Raw genomic sequence first — 10,360 nt, 5'->3', positions numbered from 1 at the left:
TTTATTTTTTTTTTCCAATGTGTATGCCTTTTCCCCTTTTATTATTCTATTGCAGTGGGTAGGACTTTCAGCACAATGTTGAGTAAAGGTGATAAGAGTGGACACCCTTGCTCTGTTTCTGGTCTTAGGGGAAGCATAAAGTCTTTTACTACTAAGAATGATGTTAGCTGTGTTTTTTTTGTAGATGCCTTTATTGAGTTGAGAAAGTTGTTTTTTATTCCTAGTTGCTCTCATAGTGTTAAACTTTCTTATATCAATTACATGATCACATGGCTTTCCTTTAGACTGCTAATATAATAGAATACATTGATTGATTTTTAAATATTGAATCATTATTGCATTACTGCATAAACTTTATTTGCTTATGTAATTTTACTATTTTATACAACATTGGGTCCTATTTGCAAATATTTTGTTGAGAATTTTGCATCTATGTTCTTGCTATTGGTATGTGATTTTCTGCTTTTAGAATTGCCTATTTGGCTATGGTACCAGGCTAATGCTGGTTTGATTAAATGAATCAGGAGATGTTCTCTCCTCTTCTAGTATCTGAAAGAGATTGTGCAAAATTAGTGTTATTGTCTTCAAATATTTGGTAGAATTTCCCATTCAAGGTATGTGGACCCAAAGATTTGTATTTTTGAAGATTAAAAAAATATAGAAATTCATTTTCTTTATTAGTTTTAGGGCTATTCTTATAATGTATTTCACCTTGGGTCAGTTTTTGTTGTTTGTAGTTTTCAAGGAATTGGTCCATTTCTTCAGAGTTCTGGAATTTATATGTGTAGAGGTTTTTTTTTTGTTTGTTTGTTTTTAGAAGCATTCCTTTATTACCCTTTCAATGTTTGTAGAGTCTCCAAGGTCTCATTCCTGATATTCTCCTCATTCTCCTCATTCTCCTCTTTGTCCGTCTTACTAGAGAATTATTAATTTTATCATTATTTTAAAATAGCAGTTCTCAACCTGTGGGTCATGACCCACAGAAACTGTATTAAAGGGCCGCAGCATTAGGAAGGTTGAGAACCACTGTTTTAAAAGAACCAATTTTTTCTTTTTTTTTTTTTTTTTTGGAGACAGAGCCTCAAGCTGTGGCCCTGGGTAGAGTACTGTGGCATCACAGGTCACAGCAACCTCCAAGTCCTAGGTTCAAGCGAGTCTCCTGCCTTAGCCTTCCAAGTAGCTGGGACTACAGGTGTCCACCACAACGCCCGGCTATTTTTTTTTTTTTGGTTGCAGCCGTCTTTGTTGTTTGGAGGTCCAGGCTGGATTCAAACCCGCCAGCTCAGGTGTATGTGGCTGGTCCCTTAGCCGGTTGAGCCATAGGTGCCGAGCCAGAACCAATTTTTGATTACATAGATTTTCTCTATTTTCTGTTTTTAATTTCATTAATTTATGCAATTATTATTTATTTACTTTGCTTTGGATTTGTTTTGCCTTTCTTTTTTTAGTTTATTAAAGTGAAAACTGAGTTAATTAATTTGAGGCCTTTTTGCTTTCCTAATGTTAAGTACTTCAATGCTACGGATTTTCCTTTACTGCTCTAACTTCATTCTATAAGTTTTTTGTTTTACTTTCATTTTCTTTCAGTTCCAAATATTTTCCAAGTTCTCTTCACACTTCCTTGTTGACCTGTAAATTACTTAAAAGTTAGCTATTAATTTCCAAATGTTTGAAGACTTTTTCTGTTATTTCTTATCGATTTTTAGCTTACTTTGATCATTTGAACAAACCTTATATTTCAATTGTTTACAATATGTTAAAGTTTGACATATGACGCAGGAAATAGTCCACCTTGGTGAATACTCTATGTGTTGTTGAAAAGAATGTGTATATTGATGTAGTTTGGTGAATGTTTTATAAAAATCAATTATATCCAATTAATTGAAAGTGTTGTTGAGTTTTTACTGTCATTGCTAATTAGTTTATGAGATTAATTACTGAGAGAGGTTTTTTTCAATACTTGAACTATAATTGTAAGTTTATCTATTTCTCCTTGAAGTTATGTCAGTCTTAGTTTTGTCAATTTTGAAGTTGTTATTAAGGATATAAACTCTTAAGATTTTATGTTTTCTTGATTATTTGAACCTGTTAGTATTCTTCTTTATCCCTGAGCATATATTCTTTTAAAGCACGTCTGCCAGTAGTAAATTCTGTAAGTTTTCCTACACTGAGAATATTTTTAGTTAACCTTCATTTCTAAAGGATTTTTTCACTGGCTGTAGAATTCTAAGTTAACCGTTCTTTATTTTCAGCCCTTTGAAAGTGTTGCTCCACTTCCTCTGGCCTCCATAGTAATCTGATGAGAATCTGTACTCTCTTATTATTTCCTTCCAAGTAATGTACTGCTTTTCTCAGCCTGAGTTTAAGTAATTTTTCATTGTCTTAAGTTTAGTAATTTGGTTATATTTGATCTTGAATTCTTTTATGTCAGTTTTAGTCTTGGCAAGCTTCTTGAATCGGTGGATAAATGTCTTTCGCCAAACTTGAGATTTTAACAGCCCTTGTTTCTTCAAATATTTATTCAGCATTGTACTTCTCCTTCTCTTTTCCTGGAACTCTGATTACATGAATGTTAGACCTTTTGTTAGTATTCCACATGTCCTTGAGGCTTTGCTCATTGTTTAAAAATTTTTTTCTCCATTGTTCATATTAATTTCTATTGATCTATCTTTAAATTCACTAAATCTTTCCTTTACCATCTCCAATCTGCCACTGATCCCCTACAATGATATTTTTATTTTGGTTATTACATTTTTCAATTCAAAAATTTCTATTTGATTCTTTTTTATCTCATCTATTACTTCATCAAGACATTCTGTTTTTCCATTTATTTCAAGTATGTTTGTGATTGTTTGTTGGAGAATTCATATAATAGATGTGGTAAAATCTGTGACAGATAATTCCAATATCTGCATCTTCATTGTGTTGATATCTGTTGACTGCCTTTTTGATATAATTTGAGACTTCTCTTATTCTTCATATGCCCGGTAATTTGGATTGTATTCTAGACATTTTTAAGATATCATAAAACTCTGTGTCTTGTTTAAAGCTGAAGAACATTTTTGAAATTTTTGTTTTAGCAGGCAAACTGGTTAGTTTCAGATCACAAATTCCAACCTGCCACTGTGCACACTATTCTCAATGTCATTTCTGTTTTCAAAGGCTTTGAAGTGCTATTTGGATCTGTCCCACAAATGTATCACTCAGTGGTTAGTTTGAGACCTTGGCTATGATGTATCCGTTCATTCAATTCTCATGGTTTGCTGATTATGATCAGACTCTTGTGTGCACAGCTTGATATGGGCTGAAGTGTTCATAAATAACTGTACCGTTGCTTTCCTGAGCTCCCCCTCTGGTACTTTACAGTTTCTTAGTGCTGTTCTTTTTTAGCCCTCTGCCTTGATTAGTTGGAGCTCTAGTTCCTTTTTTTGCCCTGCATGTCTATAACTATTCCCATGTTTGGGTTCAAGTGGCAGGAGGATAGAGAAAGAATAAAATGCATTGGGGGGGGCAGTTGCCCCCTCTCTTGGGATCACATCTCCACCTATCAGAGAGGAAGGGGCCCTTCCCTTAGAGTTCTGATTCCTCCTAGCTCCATTTGCAGCCTCTGTCACTGCCCGCATTGGACTGCTTGGAAGATGGAGTGGGAGAAAACTGGAAGGGGGTGGGAAGAAAAATGAGATTCCTGAATGGTTTCTTTGTGTTAGGAGTTCCCTCCCCTCTCTTCTCCAGCCAGGAGCAGAGGCTTCTTCTGGGGCATTGTCTATACTTCAGTACTCCTACTCAAGTTCAGGTTGGGCTTGAGGAGATACTAAAGAAGGATATCTCAGGCCAGGAGATACTAAAGGAGAAAGAAATGCTAAACTCAATGCTCTTTTGGTACTACTTCAAATTCTAGTCTTCTTCCTCAATTCACTTTCTATTACTTTTCAGAATCTTCAAATAACTGCTCTGTGCATTCTTTCCAGATTTTATAGTATGTTCAATGGGAGATCCAGTGGAGAATGTGCTTGGTACATTTTACCTGGACTGGGAACCTCAAAAAATACATTTTAGAATTCATTTAACACCTATCACTTAACCTAAGAAGCCATACACCATACTTTGAGAGTTACTTATCAAAAGCAGAGTGGCTCAACTTTCCATTTTTCTGAAGAGAAGAACAATGGTATGTTTATCAGCTTTTTAGTCATGATACAAGTACCATTAATTAAAAACTTGTGACTTAAGGTCTTTCTGTAAACATCTTTAAAAAACTATATACCTGGATGATCTTACTTTAGCCTTGGTTGCAATGTATTCAAGACAGTGATTAAAAACAGATTTTGGGTTTTATCCAAAGCTGAGAAGAGAAAAAGTAATCTGGTAGTTCCTTTGTTATCTTCTGTCATACTGCTTTGGAAGACATTGTCCATTTTGTTCAACTTTGTTTAAATAAAACATCCCTCTTTGAATTTCACATAAAGAAAAGGTTTATCCCTTCTTAGGAACTCTCATGCTTCTTATATGATGTAAGTTTTCTTTTTGTTCTGGCTTTTAGGAATCTCAGAACCTCATATAGTCTTTGTTTGATTACACTATTATACTGGCTCATCTAAGCTAGGTCTCCTGGAACAACTGTTTTTCTTCTAACATATTACATGGATCTTTCTATTTTATGTTTATATTATTTATAGATTGAGTCATAAACAAATATAATACAATGGTAGGATTGTAGGATTATTAATCTCTTCCCTTTTTTCTTTGTCATCTATTTTCTGCTTTTTAAAATCATAATTTAAAAAAATATATAAAACTCAAATAAGATAGCTATTTTGAACCTGAGTGAAGAGGACATGAAATTTTATAATAGTTATCTGTTTTGTATATACTTAAAATTCTCCATAATAAAAACCTAAAAGTTAAAAAAAAATGAAATGATTATACAACATGGCACTGGTAAAAGACTAAAAAGGCAATAATTGAATAGCTAGTCCTGAAAGAGACCTAGCACACTAAATTCTGATATATATATGTTGAAGATGCAATCATAAATCAGCAGGAAAAGGAAAGGTTTTAAGCAAATGAATACTGACAATGGGTTAGAGATTTGTGAAGAAAAGTAAGTTTACTTTTCACAGGGTATAGCATCTCAAAACTAATTCTAACTATAGTCAAGAATTAAGTGGAAAAAATTAAAAAATAATCTAAAAAATAAGTGATCATTGGCCTCTATATTTGGGAAAAAACTTTTTAAGATAAAAATAAAACAACAATTAGAAATATCAAAGATTTTATCACATAAAATGTTCACACTTGGTATTTTAAACCCCCCCACAATTAAGGATCTACCCCCAAACTGGGAATATTTGCAAGAAATATCAAGAAAAGATTTTTTCCTTAGAAAGTTGAAATATGTATTCTACATCTGTGTTAAATTCATGTAAATGAATAAAATGAACAATAACACAAGTCAAATGTCTTGATAACTTACAGAATAAGGCACAGTTAACAAACATGTAAAAGTAGTGTATTTGCCATTATTAAACAGTAAAAAGAAATTGGAACTATTAGATATTATGATTGATCTGTGAAATATGACAGTTTTGGAGAGAATGTGGTAAAATAGTCTTTTGTGATAATAACAATATCAAGCTATTTTGTAAAGAGCTTTAAAGTTTTGAAATACTGAGCATTTGATTCAGTAAGTCACCAGAAGAAGTCTATCTCAATGATATAATAACACACATACAAAATTATATGTAATATATTATATTGTAAATAGATATATACAAATTATACATTTAGAATTATATGATAAGGACTTTACAACAGCTATTGTACAAATTCTCCAATAAGCAATTGCACATACATTTGAAACAAACGAAAACATAGAACATCTTAGCACAGAAATAGATTATATAAAGAAGAACTAAATAGAAATACAAGTATACACACAGACATAGATCTTTGCTGTAATCTTAGGAAAAATATCTCTGGAAACAACATATTTATAATAATAGTCCAAAATTATAGTTCATTAAACAATTGCATATGCATATAAGTAAAGCATGTTTTATAGTCAATTTGAAATGATGTGTAAAAAGTACTCATTAAAATTTGTTTTTATTGGGGGGGAGGGGCAACATGGCCAACTGGAGCCAGCCTTTGACAGAAGCTCCCATCCAATGGGAAGGATAATGTCCAGAAAATATCCAATCAAGCCAAAGACTAGGAGCTGAGCTGAGAGAGAAGAGTGATATCTGCAGGTCACTTCGGCTGAGGCAAGCTGCGACTCCAAGAAAGCAATCTTCAGGTACAAAATACATCCCAAAGGAAAAGTGTCCATCCCCTCCCCCAAGAAAGTTGTGTTTTTCCTTTTGCTTTCTCTTTGTCTGCTCCTGTAAGTTTTCTACAGGCTAGTGGTGATCTGAGGACCTAGTATCTCACCCCACATGTGAGAGCTATAGGAAGTGGGTTCTACTTCCCTAGAGGTACCCTGCTGAAATTCTGAACACTCTCTCACCAGGCAAAAAAATTGAACTAATGTTTTCATTGCCATTCTGAACTTCCAGTCCACTGTTCCCCCCTCGCCTGCAGAGACAGTGAGAGGAGGCTCAAGAGCAGCATCCCCAACCCTGCTGGACCAAGCACCCTGCCCTTGGCCCAGGGGCCCAAGAACTGCTAGAGCTCTGCAGTTCCTGTGCCCTGGACTGACACTGCTAGAGCCATGCTTCCCAGGCTGTGCTTCCCACTCCCAGCCCCTGTTCCCTCCCAGCCTCCATGTTGTGCCCTCACCAGACCAGACTTGTGAGCCCAGCGCTCTCCTTGCTGAAGTCACCAGGTGCCAGGGACTGCCAAAATTGTGTGCAGCCTCCCCAGCCCTGCTGCTGGATCCATGTGCCTGTGCTCCTGGAGCTGGTCCTACAGTCAGAACTCCCTGCCCATGGCAGTTGCCCTGGGAGCTGCACAAGGTCACTTCCGACAAAGAGCCAGCAATAATAGAGCAATCCCACCAGGGTCTAATTTTGGAAAGATACCTCCCCAACTCTGAGGACTCCCAGAGGAAACCAGAACTCACTCTATAGGGATACCGGTGCTGCAGAGTGGCAGGGGCAAAGGCGTAGTGGCTGAGGGAAAAAAGCGTTTGCTGACTTCTTACCCTCAGGATTAAACTGAGTCCAAGTGGAACACTCACGAGTGGGTACTGAGTACCTGAGGCAGGTAGGCCTCAGCTCCCCCAACCTGCTGGTAACAGAGGGTAGTGGCTAGGCTGCAGGAGCATTGACCTTCCCTTGACTCTCACAGGCTCAAATCCCCAGTACATCTACTTATTGGTATGACCAGGACCTCAGCCCTGTTGGGTTACCAGTGACTGGGTATGAAAGAGGAGCAAAGTGGAGAAAGAGACTCAGATCCCTGGTCCAACTCTGCTACCAGGCAGACCTTTTTGACTCCACAGAGCATCAGAGTGAGCCAAAGTTGAGCAGCTAGTAGACCTCTGCCTTCTAGTTGCTGGAGACCTTTCAAACTCTCCCACTTGAGAGTTTGTACTGACTCGGTCTATTGGCTTGGAACTCCTAACCTGGGCCAATCTCCCAAGGCCCCTCCCAGGTGATACCTTGGTTGTGTAGTAATGGGAAGGGTTGATTTTCCTTTTCCAATAGATGTCTACAGCGGGTGGGCTGCCTAAATTGCTTGCAGTTCTTCACAGCTAAGACTTCACCAGAGTCACTGATCCACTAGGATTGGACAAGAACGAGCTGAATACAAGACAGAGCCACCTAACCCCACCAAACCAAGCAGGTTCCCTCAGCCTTAGACTATAATACTATATAGATCCTTTGCAAACCTATAAGGAAAAAGCTGCAGTCATCAGTCCCAGGTCCTTGACAAAGGGCTGGTTAACCACAACCCTAGGAACTCCCAATCCAATTCCACCTTACCTGCCCATCTAGCCAATGGTGAAAAACAATTATGGGACATAATCAGCAGAAAAACTGGCAACATGAATAGTCAGAGTAGATCAACTCCCCCAAGGAAGGATATGGTAGATACATCACAAGATCCCATTCATAAACAAATGGCTGAGATGTCAGAAATCGAATTCAGAATCTGGATAGCAAATAAGATCAAAAGAATGGAGGAAAGGAGGGAATTAGAATTTCAAGGAATTATTTAAAAGGTGTCTCCAGAATTCAACGATTTCAAAGATAAAGTCACCAAAGATTTTGACACATTAAGGCAAGAACTTGTAGCCCTCAAAGATCTGAGAAATACAGTAGAATCCCTCAGTAATAGAATGGAACAGGCAGAAGAAAGGATCTCTGACATTGAAGACAAAGCTTTTGAATGCTCCCAAATGCTCAATGAGGAAAAAAAGTGGAGGATAAAAACAGATCATTCTCTCAGAGAGCTCTGGGACAATTTGAAGAGATCTAATATTTGCCTTATAGGAATACCTGAGGGTGATGAGGTTGCTGAGAAGGATACAGAAGCTTTACTTCATGAAATAATCAAAGAGAATTTTCCAGACATGGCAAAAGATTCCAAAATCCAGATAGCAGACAGTTTCAGAACACTGGCACGACTCAACCCAAATAAAAATTCTCATAAACACATAATAGTTAGCTTTGCCAAAGTTAATATGAAGGAGAAAATTCTGCAAGCTGCAAGATGTAAGAAAACCACAACATACAAGGGGAAGAACATTAGAATGACTGCAGATCTTTTTGCTGGAATCTTTCAAACTAGAAAAGGGTGGTCATTGGCCTTTAATCTCCTTAAACAAAATAGCTTTCAGCCCAGGATCCTGTATCCAGCTAAACTGAGTTCCATCTATGATGGAAAAATTAAATACTTTAATGACATTCACATGTTGAAGAAATTTGCCATAACTAAATCAGCTCTCCAGGATATTTTCAGACCTATCTTACATAATGAACAACACAATCCTCCACCACCAAAGTAAACTCATTCAGAAACTTTTGATCAAATTCCAACTTCAATAGTGGTGAAAGGATTAAAAACATCTGCTGGACTTTTGAAAAACGTGATACCCAAAATACTCTCTGGCTTATCAATACTCTCAATTAATGTGAATGGCTTAAATTGTTCTCTAAAGAGGCACAGGTTGGCTTGGCTGATTGGATACAAAAACTCAGGCCAGACATCTGCTGCATTCAAGAATTTCACCTTACCTTAAAAGATAAATATGGACTCAGGGTGAAGAAATGGTCATCTATATAATTCAGGCAAATGGAAAGCAGAAAAAAGCAAGTGTTCCCATTGTATTCACAGATACAATAGGCTTTAAACCAACAAAAGTAAGTAAGGATAAGGATGGTCACTTCATATTTGTTAAGTGTAATACTCAATATGATGAGATTTCAATTATTAATATTTATGCACCCAATCAGAATGCACCTCAATTTATAAGAGACACTAACAGGCACGAGCAACTTGATTTCCTCCAGCTCCATAATAGTCAGAGATTTTAACACTCCTTTGGCAGTGTTGGATAGATCCTCCAAAAAGAAGCTAAGCAAAGAAATTTTAGATTTAAGCCTAACCATTCAACATTTGGATTTAACAGACATCTACAGAACATTTCACCCTAACAAAACTGAATACACATTCTTCTCACCAGCCCATGTAACATACTCCAAAATTGATCACATCTTAGGTCATAAATCTAGCCTCAACAAATTTAAACGAATAGAAATCATTCCTTGTATTTTCTCAGACCATCGTGGAATAAAAGTTGAACTCAGTAACAATAGGAATCTGATGCATACAAAAACATGGAAACTAAATAACCTCATGCTGAATGATAGCTGGGTCATAGATGAGAATAATAAGGAAATTACCAAATTTTTAGAACAAAGTGATAATGAAGACACGAGTTATCAGAACCTCTGGGATACTGCAAAGGCAGTCCTAAGAGGGAAATTTATAGCATTGCAAGCCTACCTCAAGAGAACGGAAAGAGAGGAAGTTAACAACTTAATGGGACATCTCAAGCAACTAGAAAAGGAAGAACTTTCCAACCCTAAACTCAGCAGAAGAAAAGAATAACTAAAATTATAGCAGAACTAAATGAAATTAAAAACAAAAGAATCATACAACAAATCAACCAATCAAAGAGTTGGTTTTTTGAAAAAGTCAATAAAATAGATAAACCTTTGGCTAACCTAAACAGAAGTAAAAGAGTAAAATCCCTAATTTCATCAATCATAAATGATGAAGGCCAAATAACAACAGACTCCTCAGAAATTCAACAAATCCTTAATGATTATTACATAAAACTCTATTCTTAGAAGTATGAAAATCTGAAAGAAATAGATCAATACTTGGAAACATGCCACCCTCCTAGACTTAG

The sequence above is a fragment of the Otolemur garnettii genome, unplaced genomic scaffold (genome assembly GCF_000181295.1).
Source record: "Otolemur garnettii isolate 467f Iridium unplaced genomic scaffold, OtoGar3 scaffold00015, whole genome shotgun sequence".
Classification (NCBI taxonomy): Eukaryota; Metazoa; Chordata; class Mammalia; order Primates; family Galagidae; genus Otolemur; species Otolemur garnettii.
The sequence above is the reverse complement of the archived record's forward strand: the minus strand, read 5'-3'. Positions refer to the sequence as shown.